The following is a 27,246-nucleotide window of genomic DNA, read 5'->3' on the forward strand; positions in this document are numbered from 1 at the left end:
CACCTCCTCCTCCGTGCTCCGTCTCCAGGGTGGGCAGCAGCGGACGTTGCACCGCCCAAGGCAGCTGTGCGGACCGCGGATGGCTGCAGCTTGTGCGTGCCATGCGTTAGCGCACGTGCTAGTTTGCACAGTGTCTGTCGGCCAGCCGCCTCCTCCATGGGCTGCAGTTGCCCAGGCCGCGGCTGGCTGTGGTTCGCGAGTGCGTGCGCAGTTTGGCAGCAGCTCCTCTCCATCAGGCTGGCTGGCCAATAGGAGGACAGCAGGGGCAGGGCTGTTTCTAGCCCCAGTCTCCTATTGGCCAGCCTCAGAAAGCTTCAGAGAAGGAGGAAGCTTCAGAAGAGGAGGAGGAGGAGGAGGAGCACTGAGAGCCTCTGGCTCTCGGCCAGGGGGAGGAGAATGGGCCATTTCCTGGTGTGATTTGGCACCAAGTATGAAGAGGAGGTGAGAGGCTATTTGCAGAATTTTTATTTTACATTTCTGCCATCTGCCTAGGAATAATGCCAAAATGTCCTCCATTTTGATCATGCCTAACAAACATGCATTTATATTTACATTTTTAAAAAAATCATCATTTTTGAGTGTCCTCCATTTTAAAAAAATGTGTCCTACATTTGTCCCGGTTTGGAGGTCCTGACCTATGGCAACCCTACCCTCACCTCATGCAGCAATTACAAAATAAGCAAGCACACACATAAATACACTATGCAAATGCTACAGAGCTAGTAAAACAGCTTAAGGATCCTCCGCCTCCACTTATCAGACTGTTTTGAGTTACACTCTTCCTTATATGCCAAGCCAATAACCACCCAGCAGCACCAACAGCATTTGGCAACGGATCCAGCTGATTTCCAATACATGTTAGCAGCAGCACTGCCTAAGCAGTGGGAAGCAATACAGATCATGATTGGAGAGATGCTTGTGTTAGATGGACACACAATTCAATGCAAGCCATGTTAACAATATGAATTTGCAGAGGTTTAAAAGGAGAAAAAGAATAGTGCCAGTCCTTTCTACTAGGACCTAGATTACTGACAGCTCCCACACTGTCATGGACCAGACCCTGCAACTCAGGAACTGGTCCACAGAGGACTAACAAGAATCAAAACATTTCTGCCTTAGCTTCCTTCAGCTCTCTCTCTTCTAGGAGCTAGCTAGTCAGCCTCCCCATCCATGCGTTCTTCTTTTAGTCCCTCTGGAAGTGGAATAACTTTTCAAAATAATATCCATCAAAAATAATGGGGGTAGGATGGGAAGATAACAAACAAGTAGTTATTTAGTGGTTTGACCGTGGAGATAGTTATCAAGAAAACAAATTGAATTTTTCCAGGGCACCCTCAAGGCCAAAAAAGGAGCCTTTCCTATATATCAAGAAGAAATCTCTCTTTAAACAGCACTTCAGCCATGTTTAAACAGTTCTAAATATACCACCTGGCTTTGATGGGGGAGTCCAAACAATAGTCAAGGTACTTGTAACCAAGAGAATTAACTTAATCCCCTGGCTTCCAAGGTGATTAAAAGTTGGCAAATCCACAATTCCAATAATTAAAAACCAATCATACCATTCCAGAATTGCCCAAATGTTTGGCAAAAAGGCTCTGAATATACAGGTAAGTGTCTCTATCTGTGGTAAATGTTTGCCCTTTCTATTGTTGTATATTTATAATGCAAGGGATGAAAGATTTCACCCTGCAGGGGCCAGACCACAAATATGCAAACTGAAGCAACTTACATGCTCATCACAAAGTGTTGATTATTTGCATTACTGGCACAATTGTGACAAGATGACTGATTGCCATTTCTTTATTGCTGACATCCAATTCTAGCTCTTGCTCCTTGTGACCCCTAAAGAGGTTTGTTGTGGCACCTTCTCATAAACTCTGAGTTAAAGTGACAAAGCCAATCAGGTTCCCCTGATTTCAAATGAGATTTAGGTTTGCTACACCAAAAGGGCCCCTAAGAGAAGAAAGGAAAACACAGCGACATGAATGTTCTTGGAATAATAGGCAGATGATTTAAAACAATTATGGAATGTTCCTACTACAGTCAGCCCTCCATATCCACGGATTCTTTATCCATGGATTCAAGCATCCATGGCTTGAAAACATCCTATATATATATATATATATATATATATATATATATATATATTCCAAAAAGCAAACCTTGATTTTGCCATTTTATTTAAGGGACATCATTTTACTATCCACTATATTTAATGAGACTTGAGCACCCACAGATTTTAGTATCCACGGGAGGTCCTGGAACCAAACTCCAGTGTACATCACGGCCCACTGTACATTAATCTCAAGCTGTCTCTTCATCACATCCCTAACTGGTAGCTTTCTCATACATTTGGGAGGGTTTCTGGCTCCCAATTGTTGAACATCCAGAGGGAAAGGCCTTCTACCCCCAGATCAGGCTGGGCAAATGGATTCTTCTATGGAAAGGATCGCCCAGGCTTAATACTGGAGAGATGGGGAGAAATCTTATTCTGAGATGTGCTGAGAAACACCCTCTTCTCCAGGCACTTTCTCTACCCAAACCAGTACTTTCCACCTGACTCCAGATGGTACTCCTTGAAATTCCAGGAATAAAAGAAATTTCCATCATGCAATAGAGCTGGGGTGGCAAAAATATGACCTTGGAGCTGCTTGCAAGCCAGTTCAAGGCTGGTTTTGTGACCCCACTCTTCCACATCTCTTGGACTCTGTCCAAAGAAAGATCAATTGCCTCTCCTGGAAACCTCCAGAGGCGAAAATGGAACTTAAATAATTTGCATGGTCCCCCATCATTGTTTAAAAATGTTAATTTCTCAAAACCAAAAGTGGACTTCTGTTCGGTTCTGATGTTTGCCTTGGGGCAGTCTGTGAAGGCTCCTGTGGTCCTCAGGAGCAGAAGCTGCCCAATGGACCTGCAGCCATTGCCCTCTACTCTAAAGTAAAGCTGGAAGATTTCAGGTTCATCCATATCCTTTTTTTTAAAAAAAGAAAAACCTATAATCCAAGGATCCAACAACCAGAGCCAATGTAAAAGATATATAGTAGGCTTTCGTTCCCCCTGATCTTAACAGTACAGTTGGCACGCAGTCAGTTCCTCACTTGCTTCCACTTTTCTGCACCTTCCTAGTCTTTGTGCCTCTAACATTTCTTTTTCTTTTTTTTATCACCAGTTCCTCCAGGATCTTCCCTATGGAGGGACCAGCATTAGCCTGTTGCAGTCAGAACAGCAGAGGCCCGAGATACCTTAAAGATACCTTGTTGGTCTTTAAAGAATAGGTATGCAACTGGTGGCTCTCTGTATGTTAGTGGACTGCTAGTCCCAGCAAAAACAATGGTGTTGATGGGAGCCGCAGTCCAACATCATCTGGAGGGGTATGATTTGCTCACTTTGCAGGGCTGTTTTAGTTTTTCTTTGCTGCCTGACTTTAGCTTTCCACACAGAACAAACTTACCTGCCTTCATGCTCTACAGCTTCTCTATGTGCTCCTTTTCTCCAACATCAGAGAATCTCCTGACTGTAGTCCGAATCATTCCTGTGCAACCAGACCTTCTGGACATCAAAATCTCCCTTCCTCCAGATATGCTGGTGCCCTTTCCCCATCAAGGGGCTGAACTAGCCTTTTATCCCATCCACATTCCAGCCGTTCTTCCAAAGATCCAACCCACTGGACACCCAAGAACCTCTCTGCTTCTGCCTCTCTTAGAAATTCTGTTCAGTTTCTTGCCTTCCAAGCTATCTCCCTCTTTCACTCAGCACCCTCCTGGTTCACAAACTGCTGTATTTCCCAATAATAACTGAGACTAAGCTACTCTCCTGCACAACTTTTTTTTCTACATGATCTCCTCTCCAACTTTCTACCATATCCCAAAGCCTTTCTCTCAAACTAGTTCCATCTGGCGTCAATCCTGCTTCTGCTGCTTCTTCAACCTGCCACCCCGAACATCCCCTCTTGATTTGCTAGGGTCCCTCTCTTGCCCCCCTGTGCTTTGTCTTCATATCCTCTTAACAGCTCCAGTCACCTCTTGCAGATTTTTGCAGGAACTCCTTATATAACATTTCTTAGAACCCAATACCCAGTGACAACCCAAAGTGACTCCTCCTATCTTTTCCTGATTTCTTCCTAAGCATGTGTCATGTTTGACAAATACATCATCTGAACTGCCTCTTCCTCCTCCTCTTCCACTCCTGCCCCAATAAAACCCTCAATACGTTCCACTCTTGCCCATCCAACTTCATTGATCTCTTTCCTGTTCCCATAGAGTACTCTCATAGTCTAGCACCAACAACAGCCCTTCTTGTAACCCTGTCTTGACCAGTACAAACCACCAGCTGCTTCTGTTACTAATTTTGGGCTTCTTGTCTACACCTGGCACGGTCTCCCCCAACCCCATGTTCCCACAACCACAACACTTATCTGTGCTTGCTTCCACCCCATATATGCCAGTATACCTTAGCATCTGCACCTCCCATCCAAGTCCTCATCAAACCAAATCCCAAGCCACATACGTAACTCTCTTGATCTCCTTTACTACATCCAGGATTCACCCTCTTGCACTACAGGCTTTCCCTTTCTTAACCAAAACAGAGTACCCCCATTGAAGTGCCCTGTCTTCATCCTTCCATCTTACATTTTTATTATTATTAACCTTTATTTATAAAGCGCTGTAAATTTACGCAGCGCTGTACATCTTTTTAATTGGACGGTTCCCTGCCCTCAGGCTTACAATCTAACAAGACACAACACAAAAGGAGAAGGGAGTGGTGGTGGGGAAAGGACCTCTCTAGTAGCATCTCATTCACAGTGTTACACGAGGGTGTGCCATGACATTCTCCATCAAGCACCATACCAAAAAAAGTACTGCCACCACTGTCCAGCTCCCTCCTGTCTCTGCTCCCACTCCCTGTATCTTTAGTTTTCTCTTTCACACACTTTCTTCCCAAGGTTTATACTCTAAAGATCCTTTCACACACAGGTTGTCTATAAGCATCTGCAGGCTGTAAAGGCACTGGCCTCTAAAGCATCGTAAGATCTCCTTAAAACATTTTCCCCATCTCAGGATACCCCCTCCCATACTCTTGCAATGAAATTGTCTACTTGCCAAGACTCCAAAGCTTTTCCTTTCTGCCTTCATAACCTTAGACCCTTTGCTCTCCCTCAAGCAATTCTGCTGTGAAAATACCACCTTCCGGGTGAAGTACCCTCTCCGCTGGTTAGCTGCGGTTGCTTTTTTAACCCACACAGTAGACAGCTAATAGTTTAGGCAACTTGAAAAAGAACTGATATAGTCACAAGAATATGGCAGCCATGTTACAAGACCCTCCCACCCACAGTATCAAGAAATTAAAAACGGAACATCTCTATATAGGGGCAGTGTACCTCTGGAAACCGGACAACAGGGGACCCAAGAAGGCAGTCTGCATCACAGATATCCAATACAGGGCTCATACACACAACCTACCTTCCTACTGGTCCTTCAACACTCACTGTCCCTAAAACAGAACAGTGGGAGGATCGAAAAATGCATAGCAAGGAAGCATTAGCTGCAATCAATTGGGATAATTGAGTGCAACAGATCTCCACAGCACACCTTTGAATACAAGTTGACTTGAGACCACCAGCCTCAGAATGTGGCTGTTACTTTCTTGCCCTGTTTGCAGGCTTTCTGCAGCAGCATCTCTCAGCCACCTGTCAGCAAGAGGATGCTGAGCCAGGTGAACCTTTGGTCTGATCCAGCAACTAAACAGTTATTTCTTACATTAATCCTGGTGGCTTTTTCCCATTTTTGAAGGAAAAGCACTAAATCTAGTTATAACAGCACACAGGTGTACCATTGCTGGGAGGGATCTGGCTTGAGATTTTCATTCAGTCAGGTGGCTTTTTTTCTTTTCTAAAGGTAAAGCATGAAGTCAGGTTATCATGGAAGACAGGTCTGCCACTACTGGCTTATTGGGAGAAATTCAGGTTGATGTTTTTCTTCCTTGCAAGTCACCCAGCAAACACAAACTGGTGAGGTGGGGGAATCTTTTGAGGAAAACAACCTGAAATACACTTCCCCTCATGCCTCCAAATTACAGCTAGACAGTTCTGTGGGATTACTAGGCTGAGTATCACTGTCACTTTGAGTAGTAGATGCTTGAGTGGGAAAAGAAATTTCCTAGGGGCGAGGGAGAAAATCTTCTTGTTGCTGTGTGCCTTCAAGTCATTTCCCAGATAAGAACAGTAGAATCCTAACACTATAACCACGTAGTGTAAAAGGACCCTAAATTGATAAGGAAAGCATGAGTAGAATCCTGTTGCACTCAAATCCTCCTTGTGGGTTGCACACTGGGGGCAACTGTAGGAACAGAAGGCTGGAATGGATGAGTCCATAGCTCCACCCAGCAGAGAAGATATGAGATGCTTTGGGATCCTTCCCTCTCTACACTATAGAAATAAGGTAGTTTGACACCACTGTAATGGTCGTGGCACCATCCTACAGAATCCTGGGATTTGTCATTTGGTCAGGCACTGGCACGCTTTTGGCAGAGAAGGCTAAAGACCTTGCAAAACTACAAATCCCTTGATTCCACAGGATGGTGCAACAAAACTTAAAAGTGGTGTTAAGCTGCATTGCTTCTACAGCATAGAACCTCCTGTTCTCTGGAGCAGCAGAAAACAAGCTTGTTCCCTCCTCAATATGACATCCATCCCTTCAAATACTTGAACAGGGCTATCATATCACCTCTTAACCATCTATTTTCCATGCTAAACATCCCCAGCTCCCTAAGTCTTTTGTCATAAGGCATGGTTTCCAGGCCCTTCACCATTTTGGTGGCCCTCCTTTGGACAAGCTCCAGCTTGTCAACATCCTTCTTGAATTGTGGTGCCCAGAACTGGACACAGTATTCTAGATGAGGCCTGACAAAGGCAGAACAGAGTGGCACAATTGCTTCCCTTGATTTAGACACTTTACTGCTATTGATGCAGCCTAGAATTGCATTGGCCTTTTTAACTGCTGCATCACACTGTTGACTCATGTTCAAGTTGTGGACTCCTAGGACTCCTAGCTCCCTTTCACATGTAGTCTCCTCCTTAAGCCAAGTGCCCTCCCCTCATCCTATATCCATGTATTTCATTTTTTCTGCCTAAGAGCAGTACCTTACATTTCTCTGAGGTGGAGTTCATTTTGTTCGAACCTCTGTCTCCAGAGTTGTAGCCCAACAATGCTACATCTCACTGTCTAATCTCCCTGAACCAAGGTATCAGGCAAGTCAAACAAAACAGCAGAGAGAGGAAGTGCTCTCACCCTTATGCTGGGGTGCTAGAAATCAACATGACACGGGCTGGCCACTCCCTCATGGCCCTCCGGACACGCAGGTAGATGTGTGTCAAAGACAGGTGTAGGGGGAAAGAGGCCCTGAACACAGGTCCTTCCCCAAGTCTTCCTGCACCTGCCATGACTCCATCCTACAGATGCCACGGAAGGGGAGGCCAACATGACCTGGGGGGGGCATTCTGACGGGCAGATAGACGGATGTTGGGGGGGGGGAAGGGTTGTGCAGATGGGTCCTTTCCCAGGTTTCCCTGCACCTGCCATGGCTCCATCCTACAGAACCCTGGGATTTGTAGTTTGGTGATAGCCAGCGTGGCAAAGTAGTTTGAGCTCTGGGCTATGACTCTGGAGACCAGGGTTCGAATCCTGGCTCAGCCATGTAAACTCCCTGGGTGACTTTGGACAAGTCACACTCTCTCAGCCTCAGAAGACGGCCATGGCAAAACCTTCCCAGAATGAAACCTGCCAAGGAAACCCATGACAGGGCCGCAATAAGCCAGAAAAGACTTGAAGATGCATTAATAACTATAAGGTTTCTTGGTGAGATTTTTCGGGCTAGAACAGTTTATTCCTGACGCTTCGCCTGCATCTGAGGCTGGCGTCTTCAGAGAATTAATAGTAAACTGATTGTATTTTATGATGTTTTGCTTTTCAATTGGGGGCAGAGCCGCCGTTTAAGTCACAGTCTCTCGGCCACAGAAGTTGGCCATGGCAAAACAACAACAACCCACAAACACAAATACAAACCCTGGATGTGCTAAAACAAATGACACTCCTTGCCCATAGAGAATCACTGGAGAATACCTGTCCCATAGGGAAACACTTGCCATAGAGAATGATGGGGACTAAATGGCCAAGCATTCCCCAATGGTTCTCTATGGGCAAGGAGTCTAATTCGTTTTATTAGGTCCCCACAAAACCCTCTGATGAAACCTGCCAAGAAAACCCTATGATTAGAGTCAGAATCGATTCGAAGGCCCCCCAAAACAACAAGAGAGGCGCAGAGGGGCTTGGCAACACGTGAGGCCATTCCGACGTGCAGATAGACGCGTGTCAGGGATAAAAAAACCCAGGTTTCCTAGTTTTCCCTGCCATAGCTCCATGCTACAGAACCCTGCCATTGCTCTATCCTAGTGAATACTAGGATTTGTAGTTCGGGGAAGCGTAGAGGAGGCCGTTCCGACGTGCAGATAGACACGTGTCGGGGATAAATAAACAGGTTCCCTAGCTTTCCCTGCCATAAGTCCATGCTAGTGAACGCTGCTAAGGCTCTATGCTAGTGAATGCTGGGATTTAAAGCGCCAAGGAGGCCGTTCCGACGTGCAGGCAGACGCGTGTCAAGGGGAATAAAGGGTACCTGCTGTATTCCTCACGGACCGGGGCCCGGCTGCTCCCCCTGGCCGGGTCGGGTCCCCTCAGGCCGAGGTCCGGCGGGGGAAAGCGGCGACTGGATCCTAATGGGGCTCCCTGAGGAAGGAGAGGAGGCGGAAGCTGCTGCCGGTGCGGCGCCTTCAACGGTTCTCCTCAACGGGCGTCGAACGCGGCCGGAGGGCGCCTTTTATACCCTCGGAAACCGTCTCCGCGCAACGCTTCCGCTTCCGCCCCGCCCGCCTCATGAATATGCAAATAGAGGGGAGGGGGAAGAGAGGGAGGGGGCGAGGGGGCGGGTCCTGGCGGGTAAAGCGACGGCGAAGAAAGCGGGCGGTGGGTTTGCGTGCAGGAGGGGAGGGGAAGGTTAAGGAGGCGCTCAGCCAATCAGAGGCAGGGGAGGTCTCTCGTTCTCAGCTGATTGGCTGAGCCGGGGAGAGGGGGGATAAAGGTGGGAGAACCTGCCAGGTCGTGTGACGTCAGAGTGAGGGGAGGGAGGTTGATGCAGTTGCAGCATCAGCAACGATTGCATTGCTAGGATTAATAAATAAGTAAATAAACAAGTAAATAAGTAAATAAAAATTATGCCTTGCTCAGGAAAAATGAAAACAAAACAAGTAAATAGAAATTCCTTGATTCCTTTCGTGGGAGAAAAAGGGGGATATAAATAAATGAAAATTAAGTAAATCATTGCATGCAGGATTACATAAATGGTTACATAAATAAACAGTTATACGCACCAGCAGTTGTTGGCTATATAGCAGCCCAGGAGAAGTAAAGGTAAAAATCGCCCGCCCTGAATCCCATTTTAGGAGAAAGGCCAGGTACAAATCCTCAAAATAAACGATGATGATGATGATGATGATGAAGCTTTATTTATGTAGCGCTGTAAATTTACACTGCGCTCTACATACAATTAAAATAGATAAAATAAACCTGCCTGCGGCGTACCGTCTATGAAAATAATTAAATGTAATACATATTAATACATGTCGACATAAATGATTACATAAGTAAATAGTAATATACACCACCAGCTATTGTGTATATAATACCAGCCCAGGTATATAAATAAAGACAAAAATTACCAGCCATTGAGATGGAGAGATAGACGGGATATGAATCCTTGAAATCAATTAAAATTAAATTAAAAATCGCCTACATAATTACTTAAATGGCTAGTGACGCCACTGGTCCACTGTACTACCTCTAGTAAAGGGGGGAGTATAGATCCATCACAAACAGCAGCGCTTGCTGGAGCACTATGCTCCATGGATTTGCCTGCCGCCTCCTGTTACATCCATTCAGGTTGATGGCCATCATTACTACATCTTGCAGTGATGGCTAATGTCACAGTTGTAATTTACAAAAGAGATCAGGGAGTTTGGAGTCCAGCCTCAACAGACAATAGTGTGGTGATGGAGTACAGTACTTCCTTTTACCTGTCCCGAATCTCCCACCATTCATCTTAATTGGATAAGCCTGGGCCTGATTCCCACTACTTTTTAAACCAGATCGTGAATCGGTGTGAATGTGAATCGGTTCAAATGACCCTTGTTCCCACTTGAATTGAATTGCTGAAGCCTTTTGGAGAGGGGGCCCATGCGCTAGACCCATTTAGCCCGCATCTTTTTGACGCTGGTTTCCCCCCGCGTCTTTTTGGATAAATCGATTCTGCGCAAGTGTGAACCAGGTGTGGATCGGAATCAATTTAAATGTTTCCTCCGACCGGCTGGAGCAAGTCCACTTCGAATCAATTCATTCGTGAATGTGAACCGCAAGTGGGTTATTTTACAGGGAAAAAGTGCGATTGTGACAAATGTAGTGGGAACCACTCTCCACTGTCAAATTGATCCATTGATTCGGACACCGATTTATCTGTAAGTGGGGATTATTTCTACACTGTGGAAATAATGCAATTTGACACCACTTTAACTGCCATGGCTCCATCTTACAGTATCCTGGGATTTGTAAGATTGTGAGGCACTGGCACACTTTGGCAGAGAAGGCAAAAAACTTTGTCAAACTACAAATCCCAAGATTCCACAGGATGGAGCTACAGCACTTAAAGTGGTATCAAACTGCATTATTTCTACAGTGTAGCTGCACCCCCAAATGTTGCATCCTTTCCTCATAGGAGAGCTGCTGTCTCCCTTTGATTATTATGGTTGCCTTCTTTCCTTTTCCAGCTTTATAAGGATCCTGTTTAGGGAACTGAGACCAGACTTGTACTCATTATTCCAAACATTGCACCGTAGATTACATGGCATAGAGAGCCGTGTGGCATCTTAAATACTAAAGGTGTTTCCATATGAAACTTTTATCCCTGCCTTGCTCACCGTTTATTACTGGGGTGGTGTGTGTGTGTGTGTGGGGGGGGGGGCTTTCATACTTCCATATTTCCACTTGAATTTCCAAGACAACATCCCATGGAATCCTGGGGTTTGTAGTTTGCTTAGGCACCAGAGTTCTCTGCCTAAGAATCATAAATACATCCCTCCAACATCAAATCCCAGAATTCCACAGGATGTTGCTGTAGCAGTTAAAGAGAAATATAGTGCTACAGCACTGAACAGTCAGCCCTCCTTAGCCACCGATTCCTTTTCCACGGATTCAACCATCCACACCTTGAAACTACTCTCTCTCTCTCTCTCTCTCTATCTATCTATCTATATATATATATATTCCAAGCAGCAAACCTTGGTATCACCATTTTATATAGAGGACACCATTTTGCTATGCCCTTGTATATAATGGGACTTAAGCATCCATGGATTTTGGTACCCATCGGGGGCCCTGGAACCAAATCTCAGAGGATACCAATGGTCCACTGTCTTATAAAAGTGAATGGGTTCTAGACTTTGCTTTCTTCCATTTCTAAACCATCAGCTTCATCTATCCTTTTCCTTACTCAAAATAAAATAAAATAAATGGCTGAGGGAAAATCAAAACAGCAACACAATGTCTTTTGACTGGTAGCAGCACTTGCCGGCAGCGCCTGTGACAGTGGGATGAGTGACTCTGTTCTGGGTTTCACTCTGAACTTTGAACTATCTGAAGACTGAGCACTTACAGTAGTTCTTGAGGCAGTAAATACCGTAATTGCTCATCTCCGTCTGCAAAAGATACTCACTGGCTGGGAGGAAAGTTGTTTCAGGGGTCCTTCAGTGACTCCTACAGCCTCGGCTTAACTGGCCGCATTTCCCTAGCTGTACAACTCTTATAAACACACAGGAGGACTGCATGTTGTTGTTTCAGCTGTTGCTTACACAGCGAAGGAGCCTGAGATTAGACATAGAGCTTGCTTATATAGACTCCTGTTCTGCATGCTTCACAATTCAGGTTATTTATTCATGCAGAGAAGAGGCAGCAGGACAGATAATCTTGTCTTTCAGCAAGTGTTTTTATTGGGTTTTGCCAGCCAACTGGATTGCTCCTTTAATGTTCAGACAAAAACCCAGAGCAATTTCCTACGCCGTTGACATAGAAGCCACCACTGATTGGTAGTGCTCCATCTGAAAATGTCCTTATGATGCAAACTTTCATGGTCTTCGTATGTAGAGAGATCTTGTAGCATCTTTGAGACTATCTGAAAGAAAGAAGTTGGCAGCATGAGCTTTCATAGGAGTTTATCACACGGAGGGCGAATTGGTAAAATCCTGTGCAGAAGCGGCATTTTAAAATCTGGGTGTTGTTTGTCAGATGCGTTGGCGTGAAAGAGAAATAACATGAAAATAATCTGAATGGAGAGTTCCTTTGTACTTTTGGAATTTAGGGAAAGTAAAAAGGAGCTGGTTTTGACAACTTTGTGTTCGGGTTATTTTTGTGTTATTTCCGTTTCATGCAAATGTGGGTTGTTTTCAGTTTAAATTTAGGCGCGGTACAGACTTCCCAAAAAGAGAGGTCTGCTGGCGCCTTTTTCCCCCTTGTATGGAAGCCACAGCCGCCAAACCATACAGAAAAAGCGAGTTCTTTTGCATCGCCATTGTGACGTCTGAGTGCACCAATGGTGCACTCGTGATGTCACAAACGCGGTGCGACGTGCGGATGCTATGTGTCCGCCATGTAACAATGGTGATGCCTGTATACATGGGGCGCCACCACTATTACAGTGCCGCGCCATGCTAGGGTTAGGAACCATGTGATTGCCGCGCGGTCCCTTAACCCTAGTACGCCATCAGCATGGTGCTTTAGCCCCGTGTGTACTGGGCCTTAGTTTCTGCACGGGATTCATCCCATTTGATAAACTTGATAGACTTAAGTCTACTTCCTCAGATGCATTTGGATAATTCCTCCAAATATCCCCAAAGACTTCCTCCAAATGCATCTGACGTCTACAAAAGCTCATGCTGCCAATTTCTTTCTTTCAGTTAGTCTCAAAGGTGCTGCAAGATCCCTTTGCATACTGATTTTCCAGACTAACACAGCTATATGTTTAAAATAAAAAAGAGTGATACATTGCCAAATATGAAAATCCTTTTGTAATGTATATTTCTGTTTCTGACTTATGGCTACCCTAAGGCGGTGTTTGCTTGGCCAGGTTTGTTCACAGAGGGTTTGCCTTTGCCATCCTCTGAGGCTGAGAAAGTGTGACATGCCCAAGGTCACCCAGTGGGTTTCCATGGCCAAGCAGCGATTCAAACCCTGATCTCTAATGCTCAAACCACTACACCAAGCTGGCTCTCATGTAACGTATGAGATCATTACAGTTACTCAGCACTGAGGGTAAGGCATTTTGTGTGTGATCTGGGGCACGTCCCTCTATTCTTCTTTGAAAAATTCCACCATTCAACCCTGGCACTGTAAACAGATGTAATGCCTGGCCTCTGTTTATCTCATTTTCTGAGCTTTTACAGTGCACCATCTGTAAATAAAAGCAATAATAATACTGACATTTATTGTCTGGCTACAGAAACTGTATACGTCTGCCCCTCCCACCAACAGTCCTGCCGCTTGATGAAGCAATAAGAGAAGAGAAACCAAAGAGACCCCAAATGTGTGTAACAGCTAAAAGCACACAGTTCTTGGCTTGCAAGATCTGTCATGTGCCCTGGTAACAGATCAGGTAACGCCTACACAGGTTGTAGCCACGCAAGAGAAGTACAATTCCTCGCTGCAGGGAAGAAGCAGGCATGAACCTTAGGTTTATATTTTTACATCCACATCTTCATGACAGGGCTTTCATTGCCAAAATGCCAGTACAGAAATGGTACTACACACACACGCGCGCACACACAAATACAAATAAGATTATTAGAGTCCTATGCAATATTTTCTACAGCATTAAAAGCAATACGATTGAGTTATATATATATATAACTCCACCACCACCACCATCATAACAGACCAATAAGCATTGCAGTAAAGTCTAGATCCTTTGTCAAGAGACATTTATTGGCTGCATCCGCACTGCAGAAATAATCCAGTTTGGCACCCCTTTAACTGCCATGGTTCAGTGCTATGTAATTCTGGGAATTGTAGTTTATTGTGGCACCAGAGCTCTCTGAGCAGGAAGGCTAAACCTCTCACAAAACTAGAAATCCCAGAATTCTATAGCATGGAGTCATGACAGTTAAAGGGGTGTCAAACTGGATTATTTCTGCAGTGCAGAGAGCCCCACTGACAAAATTTATATTCTCATTACCTGTGAGGTAGGTGAGGGAAGTGATGCAAGCACTATACTAGTGTAACACCAGGAGTGTAGCAACAAGGGTGGGGATGTGAGCATTGTCCGAATAAAATTTTTGCTTCCTCAATGAAATTTTCCTTCAAAGCCAACATTTCTACCGATTATCAATCTAATTTTATCCATCAATTAAAACTTATTTTGAAATAGCAGGAAGAATCAATAAGGAAAACCTATTGTCCATCCAACACTTGGGAAGACGAAACCATATCAGCTTGGTACAATGTGATTATTTCTACAGAGGGCCATTCCACAAATAAGGGGCCACCTCAAGAAAGGCCATGGCTTCAGATCCCCCCGCTATGCAGTTGCAAGACAGGTGAAGATATGTATTCAAAGGTAGAAAGAAAGTAGAAAAGGATTCCTGGTAGATCTCCAATGGTTATGCATCAGATTTTATGGGGTATAGGCTGCATCTGCACTGTAGAAATAATTCAGTTTGACACCACTTCAACTACCATGGCTCAATGCTATGGAATTCTGGAAACTGTAGTTTGCTATGGCACCAGAGCTCTCTGGCAAAGAAGGCTAAATGTCTCAAAAGACTACAAATCCCAGAAATCCATAGCATTGATATGATATTCAGTTAAAGTGGTGTCAAACCGGATTATTTCTGCAGTTCAGATGCAGCCATAGCTTGCAGTAGACCAGCAAGCAAATCTGGCCCCTGTTTGCGTAACAACAGCTTGTGTTAACCTTCCTTTCAGCCTCCTAAGTTAGGTGGCTAAAATCAAGAAAGCTTAAAGGATGGGGTTGAAAATATTTTGGTGTGAAAAGATTTGTTTTGTGCTTCTGAAAAGAAATCCCTTAATATGTGTTCGGGGGAAATTTCACCTTCAGTTAGGTATCTGCTTTCACGAGCTGCCAGTTTGCATGTGTCTTTAAGTATGATGGACCTTGAGGTTTTAGTGGGAAAAGAAAGACAAACCTGAAAGGCTAAAGTCTATCCTGTCCTTGCAGAGTGTGAATGGTGTGTATGGAGTTTATCATACTGGGGCTAATTTCGGCATTAAAGAGAGATTAAAGTGCATTTAAAGCATCCCGCAAATGAAGTGGAAATGGTGAGTAATTGTGTGAATGATTATCACATACAATTGCACAAATAAAGTGATATCAGAAATGCATTGTTGCTGAAATCCTGAAAGTAAAAATATGCAGGCTAATGCTTCTTTGCGACCACTTTAATGCCGGGTTTTGAGTCACGTTGTGTGAAATTGTTTCAGATAGATATATAGATACATCTTTATTGAATAAGTCTCCAGACCATTTCAAATATATATATAGACACGCACACACACACACACACACACACACACACAGAGAGAGAGAGAGACAGAGAGAGAGAGAGACAGAGAGAGTAATAAAAAGAAAACACATACATATTTAAAACTTACATTAAAAATAAAAATAAAAAATAAAATTAAAAAAATCTCTATAAAATTTGGAATATTTGAATCTGATTACACTCTTCTTGTAATTTGCACAGCAGTCTATCTGAGGCTCTTTTCTACTTCTTGCTTCTATAAAATAACGGCTTTCACTGCAAACAAGACAACTCTAAAAGTTATAAAAGGCTCTACTCCTTGCAATAGCAGAGACAGCTTGCTTTCATCATTCCTTTCCCTCAGATTTCTGATGATGGGAGCTAGCTATTGCTCTCTAATACCATTATATAATTGACAATGCAGCAGATAATGTGAAAGATCTTCAACTGTAGGTGCCCCACATATACAGAGTCTAAATTGTTTCATGTAGTTACGTGATTTTCCTGGGATATTCCCGGGATAAATCCCAGATCTCCTTCGTGTGATGTTCCTTTGACAACTTTTTGTTTCCCTGTCAGAGGAGCAGGTGTGCTATGACAGACAAATTGATGTAGAAAAGATTTCCCTGGGAGGTAGAAAATGCTGCCGCTCCACAGACTTCATGGTAATGAGTTGTTTTTGTAATTATCTTCCATCTTGTGACTTTGCCCAGGCCTGAGTCAACCTGCATGGGTTGCCGCAAGGCAAAATTAGTTAAGTGATGGGCATCAAACTGAGCTTAGCTGCTTTGAATGCCACTGAGTTTTAGCCATGGCTGCAATCCACCCACAGCTTGAGAAAACTCTGTCTCTTACTGATCTTAGCCTGAGTCACCTGCGGGTGTCTACAGATTTTCAAGTTCACGCTACACCCACAGTCTGTTTTGGATGGAAGGCAAGTTGACATGAATCCCATCTCTGTCTTTGTGGGACAGATATTAATTTATATCTTCATTGTTATTTATGAGGATGGCCAGTCTGTGGGCTGGATTGAACTGCCAAAGCAATCTCATTTGGCCCATGGTCTTTCTAGCAAATAGCAACCAAGGCATAGTTTAGAGATTTGGCCTGATTCATGCAGAGAAAGAAAAGAATTGAGAGAAAAGGGGAGAGGGTCTCAGGTTACAAGTGATAGCGCCATAGAATCATAGAATCATACAGTTGGAAGAGACTATAAGGGCCATCCAGTCCAAACCCCATTCCATTCAGGAACTATCAGTCAGGTGTGCTTTGATTGAGAGTTCCTGCATGGCAGAGGATTGGACTGGATGGCCATTGTGGTCTCTTCCAACTCTATGATTCCATGACTCTATCACTTGTAACCTGAGACCCTCTCCCTTTTCCTCTCAATCCCTTTCTTTCTCTGAGTGAATCAGGCCAAATTTCTAAACTATGCCTTCATATTCTATTAAGATATATTCTATTAAGAGATATTCTATTAAGATTATTGTGCTGTTGTTGAGTACCTTCAAGTCATTTCTGACTTATGGCAACTCCAAGGTGAACCTATCATGGGGTTTTCTTGGCAAGTTTTGTCAGAGGGGACTTGGCATTGCTGTCCTCTGAGGCTGAGAGAGTGTGTGTTTTACCCAACGTCACCCATTGGGTTTACAGGGCTAAGCCAGAATTTGAACTCTGGTTTCTATAGTCATAATCCAATGCTCAGATCACTACAACGCAATATAATTCTATATTCTATATTTAATACACCAGGGGCAGCTGCCACACTGCAGAAATAAAGCATTTGGCACCATTCTGCATCGGTTAACAGTGACCCTTACAATATAGGAATTTTCAGATATAGACATGCTAAATGTGGAAGAAAAGCATCCTCTGGCACCTTCAAGACTAACCAACTGATTATGCTGAAATAAATTGGTTAGTATTAAATATGTCACCAGGTTCCTTTTTATTCCTTTTTTATGCTAATACACATTGACCATCTGGTATATGACTGGCAGTACAGTAACTTGGCTGGCTGTATTAAGGGGATTGCTTGTTAACAGTCCTAAATAGCCAGTTAGTGCCCTTTGTTAAGAGACTTTGGTGCACAGATAAGACTTTAGTATTTGGAATGGGAATGGGAGAGAGACAGTGTGGTGTAGTAGTCTCTGTTTAAGACCAGGACACTGAAAGACTAGGGTTCAAATTCCCACCTGGCCACAGAAACCCACTGGGTGACCTTGGCAAGTCACATGCTCTCAACCTCCTCTGAACAAATTATGCCAAGATCACCTTTGTTGTTGTGTGCCTTCAAGTCATTTCTGACTTAACAGCAATCCTAAGGTGACTTTATCATGGGATTTTATTGGCAAGATTTATTCAAAGGAGGTTGCACCATTGCCTTCCACTGAGGCTGAGAGCATGTCACTTGTTCAAGGTCACCCAGTGGGTTTCATGGTCCATGGTCATAGTCCAACATTCAAACTACTACACTATTCTTGTTCTCTATGGTTGCCATAAATCAGAAATCTTGAAGGTATACAACAACAAGAAATTTGGAATGCCATCAGAGTTTGAGGAAACTGACACATCTCATCTCTTTTGGACACAGCAGCCCATCCCAATCTGGTGCCTTCCAGACTTGTTGGAATTTGTTGTTGTTGTTGTTAATTGCTGTCATGTCGACTTTGGCTTAAGGCAAACCAATGGATGAGATCAAAGTTTGAGCTTTTAAAGCTGGCTGGGAATCATGCAGCTTTTATTGTTGGGTTGCAGGACCCAGCTGCAGTGGCTAGCATAGCTCATGGAGAGGAATGCTGGACATTGCAGTACAAAATCATTAGGCTGGCTGCACAATTCCTAACTTTATCCTAAAGCAGTGGTTCCCAACCTTTGATCCTCCAGATGTTTTGGACTTTAGTCCCCAGAATTCTTGACTGTTGGCCAAGCCAGTTGGGGCCCTGGTAGCTGATGTGTACAACATCTGGAGGACCAAAGGTTGGGGACCACTGCCCTAAAGTTTTTCATTAGTGTTACAGCACTAATGCATAGAAGGTTCTGTTCCATATCTTTCCGCACACTGAATGGGGTTGTTCTGTACCCATAAAAAAGAGTCTTTTCAGTGATGGCACCCAGCCTCTAGAACTCTTTTACCCCGACAGCTTGGCATTGCCCCCTCCCTGTCAGCAGTCAGGCATCATCTGAAAACATGCTGTTCTAGAAAAGGAATACTTGCTACAATAGGCCCTCCATATTCACTGGGGTTAGGGGCATAGGACCCCCGTGAAAGTGGACAAACCACAACTGAACGAACACTATTTTTTTAACCCGAGAGAACACCTCTCTAGGAATCTCTAGGTCCTCCAGCAGATTTCTATGGTCAACATCTGGCAGAACTTCACCGAAGAATCATGTTAGAGGACCTACAAATGCCTAGAGAAATGTTTTCTCTAGGAATCTCAAGGTGTAACTCCAGTGTAACTCTGCGGCCAACTCCCTGCAGAATTTCTCTGGAGGAGATAGCGATTCCTAGAGAGTGAAGATATTAATCCAATCTGCAAAGAATCAAAGCCGCAAAAGTCAAAGCTTCATATATGGAGGGCTGACTGTATTTTCTCTTTTCTTGCCATATTTTAATGGCAGGTCTAGTTTTATATGCTGTAATTGCTCTCATTTTCAATGTATTTTACATTTTTAATGTAAGCAACATTGATGGCTAACCACATGGGAGGAAATGATCAGGAAATACTTATTTTGAATAAAATAAAATATGAGATTCAGGAGAGCTGATTATTTCTCAATATTCTTACCTTCTCAGATTTGTTCAGTTTGGTTCGCTTGACCCATGTAGCTCTCCTGCAAGAAGAAAAGAAAGGGAGAAACATTGGTACTACTGGATGTAAAGAGTCTGCACGTTTGTTTAAATATTTTAACTGTTGCTGTGTGAATCTCTTCTGATAAAAGGGGCCAATGGGTAAGTAATAAACAGAGAGAGAGTTTGATGATTTGGTGGTTTTGTCTTAACAAAAATCCAGGGAACTAGTATCAAGGTTCCCTTCTGAAGAACAGAAAAGAAGAGCACAGGGGCTAAAGTCTCATGCAGAAAAGGGCAGCCAAAATGATACAAAGGGCTAGAGAAAACTCCCCTATGGCTAAAGGCTATTTTGGATCATTTGGATATTTTAGAATTGGAGGGTTGGGGGAGGGTAGCAAGTAAGGAGTGATATTACAGAGGTATATAGAATTATGTATGGTGTGAGGAAAGTTGGATGACAGAATCTTTTCTCTCTCATCCATACTTATAAGACTGCTTGGAAGTTGGAGTCTGTAGTGAAGCTGAATAGTGGGAGAGTGAGGACAGATAAAAGTAACTATCATTTCATACAGTGCTTAATCAAACAATAGAATTCACTACTGCAAGATGCATCCCCTCCAACATTTCACTGATGAAGACTGTGAATTATAGCCTCACAGAGAAAGGTGATGGCAAACATGCTCTGATGAATCTCACCAAGAAAAGCCCATTAGAAGGTTGCCGTAAGTCAGAAATGACTTAAAGACATATAAAAACTGTAAAACTTTTGCATACAAAGCATGGGCTCTACCACAGAGCTATGGCCCCACCATAAAATCTAAACACGGGTTCTAAGCCTGGAATTCCATTTACTTTTAATTGTGCTCCAGAAGCTCTGCATTTTAAAACAGCAATGCAATGGCCAAAACTTATTTTCAATTTAGAAGGCAATCTGATATATCTAAAAGATAAGAATGGCCCTTAAGCTCTTTAAGAAGGGAATCTTTCCCCTCTTTTTAAAAGCATGGGGTATAAAAACCACAAGTGCTCCTTGTGACAATATGCTTAACACACTGTGGAATACACAAATGGCACTAAATTTCTTCTTTGCTCTCAGGGCAAGTTGATAATGATTAACCCATCAGTTAAGAACCACTATACCTAAATAAATGTTTATGTGTGATTTGTTTTATCTGATTGGAAACCAAAATATGGCTTTAAGCTGGGTTAATTTACAACAAGATCTGGCTCTCCAGCTTTGTTAGGTTTCTGTTAAAGGAAAATATACATTGTGCAAACATATGCACAGGGAGAAATGTAGGATACGACATTTGGGTGGTAGAATTGAGCTGTACAGATATAGGATGGGGTGATGCCTGGCTTGACAGAAGTACATGTGAAAGGGATCTAGAAGTCTTAGTGACCTCAAGCTGAACATGATTCAGTAATGTGATGTGGCAGCTAAGAAAGCCAATGTAATTTGAGGTTGCATTAATAGGAGTCTAGTGTCTAGATTGAAGGAAGTAATAGTGCCACTCTATTCTGCTTTGGTCAAGCCTGGAATATTGTGTCCAGTTCTGGGTACCACAATTCAAGAGGGATATGGGCAAGCTAGGGCATTTCCAGAGGAAGGTGACCAAATAGCAAAAGGTCTGGATAGCCATGTTTAAATATTTGAAGGGTTGAGCATGGCACAAACAAGGTACAAGAAAAAAGATTCCACCTAAACCGGAGGAAGAACTTCCTAATGGTAAGAGCTGTTCAACAGCAGAACACACTGCCTTGGAGTGTGGTGGCCTCTGCTTCATTGGAAGTTTCTAAAAAGGCGGGATGGCCATCTATTGGGAGGGCTTTGATTGTGTATTCTTGCATGGCAGAGGGTTGGACTCTATGCCCCTTGAGGTCTCTTCCAGCTCTATGATTTATGATTTCAGGGCTGGATTGAAAGGGCTTGAGGCAATAAACCTGCCAAAACTCGGCAGCTTTGAGGATGCCCAGTGACAGTGGTGGCTGGTAGACCTCATGTGTAGGGAGGTAAATCTATGGCAGTTTAATGGAGCTATCCAATGTTCTGAACCTATTTTGGGAATCTGGATTAGCACCCCAAGGTGCTACGGAAAGACATGTTTCCCTCTCCACAGGGAAAAAGACATTTGGCATTCTTTGTGTCTTCTGGTTGGTAACCCATGTCCCAGGTAGAAGTGACCTTACATATTTTCATGTCGATGTTGAGCAGCATGGATGATAAGATGGAGTTCTGTAGGACTCTTTGCAACATTTTGAGCACAAGAAAGGTGATTCTAACCAACTAAGAGGAAGAACTTACTGACAGAGCTTTCTGACAATGGAATAGACAGTGGGTCTCAAACACTGCCGATCCAGAGATTTTGGATTAAAACCCCCAGAGGTCCCAGGCAGAATGAAGAATTCTGAGAACTGAAGTCCGAAATATCTGAGAGACCAGAATGTGAGAACCATAGGAATCGATTACCTTGGAAGATGGTAGATGATGATGATGATGATGATGATGATGATGATGATGATGATGATGATGATGATGATTTCTTATCTGCCTCTCCCCATGGATCAAGGCAGGGGACACCAACAACTAACAAACAACATCAGTTAAAATACTTCAGTTAAAACACATATCAGTTTAAAAGGACAAATAAACTGGACACATATTAAAACAGTCCACATCTAAAATTCAACATTAAAAATTCACAATTTAAAAATCATCAGGATAAGCCTGCCAGAAGAGACTGGCTTTTGATCCTGTTTTAAATTCAGACAGTGTATTCCACTGATGAATCTCTTCCAGATTATCCTTCCTTGAAAGTTTTTAAACAGAGGTTAGACCACTAGCTCTCAGGATTCCTTTAGCAATCAATTCATGCACTGGACAGCTTCTTTCAAAGACCATAATGGTCACAATAGTGTCAAAAGCCATAGAGGGACATAGGCCAGCATACAGCCGCCTCCTTCGAGGAAGTTGGTGCCACTCTCTCTCTTAAAGAAGGATTTACCATCCTCTGGACCCAACCAGCTGATGCAGCACTACTCATATCATCATCCATGATGGGGAAGGAGTTAACTAGAAACGGATTTTGTCTCCTGAGCCTACAGGCAATAAGTGTCCAAAGAGACATATTGTCCTGAGAAGTCAATCCAGTTCAGGTCATGCACAGGTAATCCAGGAAGATAAAGAGAGGCACCAGGGCAAGGTCTCAGCTCATCCAGAAGCTGTTACGAAAAGCCAGTAGTCCAGATAACCAAAACCGAAAAGGGGAGAAACAATGAGTTGTTAAATGTAGACACTCCAGAGGTCAAGAATTTCAGGAAACATGCATACACCAAGCACACTACCGGAGACTGAATAGTTGCAACAAGGAGGATTCCCAGCTGCTGCTGCTGGAAGATTTATAGGTTGCCTCTGGATATCAGGGTTTTGATCTAACTGAGCCACTAACTGAACCTGAAGCTTCACTTTCTCTCTTCACCAGACTTCAAAAGATGGGGGTGTCTCTTTACCATTTATCATGTCTGGCTGAGGAGAGATCCCCTTGGCTACTTCAGCTTCCAGCAGCCTCCAGTAGGTCAGATTCAGGAAGGGAGCCATCATCTGGAGCCAGACACTCCTTGTCCTCCAATTCTAATTCCTGTCTCAGATTCCTCAGGGGTCATTCACATGTTGTTTTTTAGCGCAACTATGTGAATAATCTCATGCATCCATTCTGGATTTGTTCATACTATGGAACCGCATCTATGCACACCTCTGCAAGTTTGGTTGCTCACACGTGTCAGTATTTGAATAATGATGGAGTCAATGATGCGAAAGTATTCGAAGCACATTCAAGGCATGCCATTTTATCCCAGTTTATCCTGGGTTTATTCACAATAACAATAGCAAGTGCATTTTAGCAGCCTACGGAAGAATGCCAGGCTGAGTTGACCTGCAGTCCCCAGCTGGTATTGAACTCACAATCTTGTGGTTTGTGAGTCAGTGGCTGCAGTACAGATATTTAACCATTGGGCCTCCAAGGCTCTTTACAGCAGTTATTCACACAGAATCCCAATTTTTTAGAAAAACTCAGAAAATAACCTGACATTGATTATCTCAGGTTCAGTGGCTTTTTTGGGACCCCCCCCCCCCCCAAACTTAATCTGATTCATTCGAAATGCATGTGAAGAACAAAGATTTAACCCAGATTCTACCTAGATTATTTTCACCATCTGAATAACCTCTCAGACTCCAGAGTGTGAGTTACTTCACCTTGCTTATGCCCCACAAGTGCATTCCATAGAGTAACTGTGGAATCTTAGTTTTGAGGGATGAAACTATTTTCGCTCCCTAAATGTCTTGTGAACAGAAGAAGAACTACCCTGGATCAGGCCAAACAAACTGATATGCACACAGTACTGGGATTCTCCATGGATTAACTGTGTTATTTTAAGTTAGAGGATGAGAGTGATATTACTGCCCAAATGTCTTGTGAACATGAAAACATACTGAGCCGGATCAGGCCAAAGGCTCATCTAGTTCAACATTCTGTTCACACAGTGGGCAATCAGTTGCTCATGGAAACGTACCAGTAAGGCATGTGTGCAACTGTACCAGTAGCAGAGTGTACCATGCCACATTATGCATCTTATCTTTTCAACAAAGCCCCTAATTGGTGCTGGATGGCTTAAAAGGCTATGGTGGTAATGGTGAAGAAATGCCTTTTCCCCTCCATTGTCACTTCAGAATATGCTCCAACATGAGCTTATACCTGTTTTAGATCAGATTTGTTGGAATTTTGGCCTCCATTTCCATTCCAGATATTTCACAATTTGCCTCACATCATCTCAGATGTATACATCAACATTATGATGCAACAGCTCGATGGTCTGATGAAGCAGCGAAAAAAGATCATCCAATTCTGGGCGGCATCAATAGGATTATAGCATCTTAGTTGAATGAAGTGCCACTCTATTCTGCTTTGGCCACACCTCACCTGGAATACTGTGTCTAGTTCTGGGCACCACAAACCATGCTTAGCTTCCAAGATCAGATGGGATCTTGTGCTTTTAGGGCATTTAGGCCTCCAGATAATATGTTAGCCATCTTCAGATATCTAAAAGGTTGTCATACAGAAGAAAGAGAAAGATAGCTTGTTTTCTTCTGCTCCATAGGACAACACTTAATCAATGCATTCAAATTACAAGAAAGAAGATTCCAGCTAAACATTATGAAGAATGTCCTGGCTATTTGGCAGTGAAATAAACTACTTTAGAAGGTGGAGAATTCTGTTTATTGGAGATTTTTAAACAAAATTTTGATGGCCACCTCTCAGGGGTGCTTTAGATGGGGTCTTTGTCATTGCTACAATTCTATAATTCTGTGATTCCTCATAATGTTTTTAAATGTACAGCTTCTGCATGTACAGCTTTTTTGAAAAAGATAAAGGTCAATCCAAGACACAGCATGTTGCAAGGCTAAGGTCTTCCAACACCTTCCCCCTCCAGATTTGCTTTCAAGCTGCTAGTTTCCCTTCTCACAGAGACAATCCATAGCCAGATTGCGAAAATTTCCCACGTACATTTGCCAGTACATTCCAGACACCAGGGCAAGCATTTGGTGATAAGGATGGAGGAGGGAAGGAAAGCAGACAATAAGAGATGACAGGAAGGGAATAATTCTGGGAGGTCTCCAGATAAAGCAGGGAAAGTTCAGATGAGAGAGAAGAGGGGAGAAAGAGAGAATTAGAATGAGCAAACAGCAATTTAAATTGCAACAGCCTTGAGTAAGAAATATAAGGTATGTGTTTATCATATTTTTCATGGGATTTATACTTGACAGTATTGTGACCCATGTTTTTCTGATATCAATAGCAACCCTAAAATTTAGGGGTTCCTTCCACTCAGTTGGAGTTGTACTTCTTGGGGTTATTCCAGATTTAAAGTCTAGTCCCTTGCCCATTTAATTAAGAAGTAAAATTGTGGTTAATAAGATTTAGTCCCAAAATAGAAATGATGGCATTTACTACCTGCTGTCATCTCTTATCTTTAACTGCAGATGTCAAGGACAAAGCTTGCTACATGCTAAGTACGGGTTCTGCCACTGAGCTATTCAAGGCTTTGTGAACTCTTGGTGATTTCTTGGTGGTATCTCTGGCCAGGACACCAAAGAACCTTGCCAGGCACAACAGACAACCTGGGCTAAATATTTCAACACGGTTACCTGGTGTTAGGTAGCATACTAGGCCCATACCTGTACAGAAAACTTAAATCATTCTTCTGATGCTTTGAGATCCTGCACTGGGGTTCCAGAGCATCAGTCTCTGCAGGCAGAGTTATATACTAGTTGTGCTGTGCACATTTTGTGCCGAATGGACAATATTGCACAACTAAAGCAAGACACTCATTGCAAATGGAATACCTAACTAAATATGCATGCTCTTCCATGCAGTATCCCATTCTATGAGCAACTCTGTCTCCACCACCATGAACTGAATGAGGCCATTCTGCGTTGGACAAAAATGCCCAACCATTTCCATTGGGGAGTTTACTCACATGTAAGGCACCAAGAAAACCTCATCCATGATATCCACAATGGGATCCTAGAAAATATCATTTGGTATGGAAATCTGTCATATAGCCTCCAGATGTTGTTGGACTGCCCCACCCAGCATTCCTAGGGGCTGCTGGGGCTTGCACACCAATAACATCTGGAGGGCCACATGATTCTCACTCCTGGTATAATTGGATGAGATGAAAACTTTTCTAGCAGATTGCTAGCCTTCATTCCCTAAGAAACAGTTCCCTGTGTTCTCTGGGAAAAAGGAATGACTCTTAAACTTTAGTCTGAAAATGCCCATACTGTTTTGGAGCTGGGTAAAGTTACTTTTAAAAACAACAGCTTCTGGAATTCCTAGCTTAGATAACTTTGCTGGCTGGAAGATCCTGGGAGTCTAAAAAAGCAATTTATCAAAGCTCTGCTTTTTGCAAGTAAGTGATGCTCTGCACTGGAGCAGCAGCACCTACAATTTATAGAGGGGAATACGCTGATCATAGTGCCATAGTGATCCTTCCAGGGCTGAAGGGCTGTAAAAGAAATAATGAAATAGATAATGAATACTATTGCTAAGCAGTCCCCCTTTCCAAAGGCATTCTCCTTCATGTCCCATTTTCTTTCTCTTCCTCCTGCTTTCCTCCTTTGTCTTCAGCTTACTTCAGTTGCTGCAAACTGAGTTTAAAGCACAAACATTTGCACTCAGTTAACTGAGTGGGGCAGGAGAGGAGTGGTCAGAGTCTTGCCCTTCCCAGCAGGTATAGGCAAAAGCAAACTGCTGCAGCCTTTCATAGTTAATTTGTTGTTCCTCATTAATAACTTTTGTCACCATGATGATACACTGATGTTGCTTGGCCACATGTATCCCACTTTTGTGTGTGTGTGTGTGTGTGTGTGTGTGTGTGAAATGGAGGCAATGCACTACAGTAATAACTCTGGCTGTCAGGGATCATCCTAAGCGAGAAACCTTGGATGTTATTTAGAGGTTGGCAAGGTTTAGTGGTAGGTTTGGTCCATGTGAATTCCCAAAGTCCTTTTTGTGACCCCTGAAACCTGATTTCCCAAACTGTCCCATTCTGACTAACAAAGGAAGGAAGGGGCAACCAAGGAAAGGGAAAAAAGAAGCAGCTTTCCCCCTGTAGAGCAGCGATTTACTTTTTAAAAACTGGTTGCATGCTTCTTATATTTTTACAACCCAAAATATACCTTGATTAGGTGGTAACTAAATAAATGGAAGCCTCCACACAGTGACTTCTGTGTTTGGACAGCTTGATGTCACAGAATATT

General features: G+C 43.3%; 1 protein-coding gene across 4 annotated transcripts in view; it reads right to left on the reverse strand.

The window, feature by feature from the left end:
* Positions 1-27,246, reverse strand: part of SLC45A4 (solute carrier family 45 member 4) — a 163,200-nt gene that overhangs the window by 101,196 nt on the left and 34,758 nt on the right. For 3 of the 4 annotated variants that reach the window (XM_089518048.1, XM_089518045.1, XM_089518047.1), the window contains exon 1: positions 8,671-8,831. The gene's annotated coding sequence lies outside the window, so the exon portion shown is untranslated. Of the gene's footprint in view, positions 1-8,670; positions 8,832-19,422; positions 19,469-27,246 lie in introns of those variants that run through there. The other variant, XM_089518046.1, reaches the window with a different exon arrangement.

The sequence above is a fragment of the Sceloporus occidentalis genome, unplaced genomic scaffold (assembly GCF_023333645.1).
Source record: "Sceloporus occidentalis isolate IW3139 unplaced genomic scaffold, rSceOcc1.0.p SCAF_3, whole genome shotgun sequence".
Taxonomy (NCBI): Eukaryota; Metazoa; Chordata; class Lepidosauria; order Squamata; family Phrynosomatidae; genus Sceloporus; species Sceloporus occidentalis.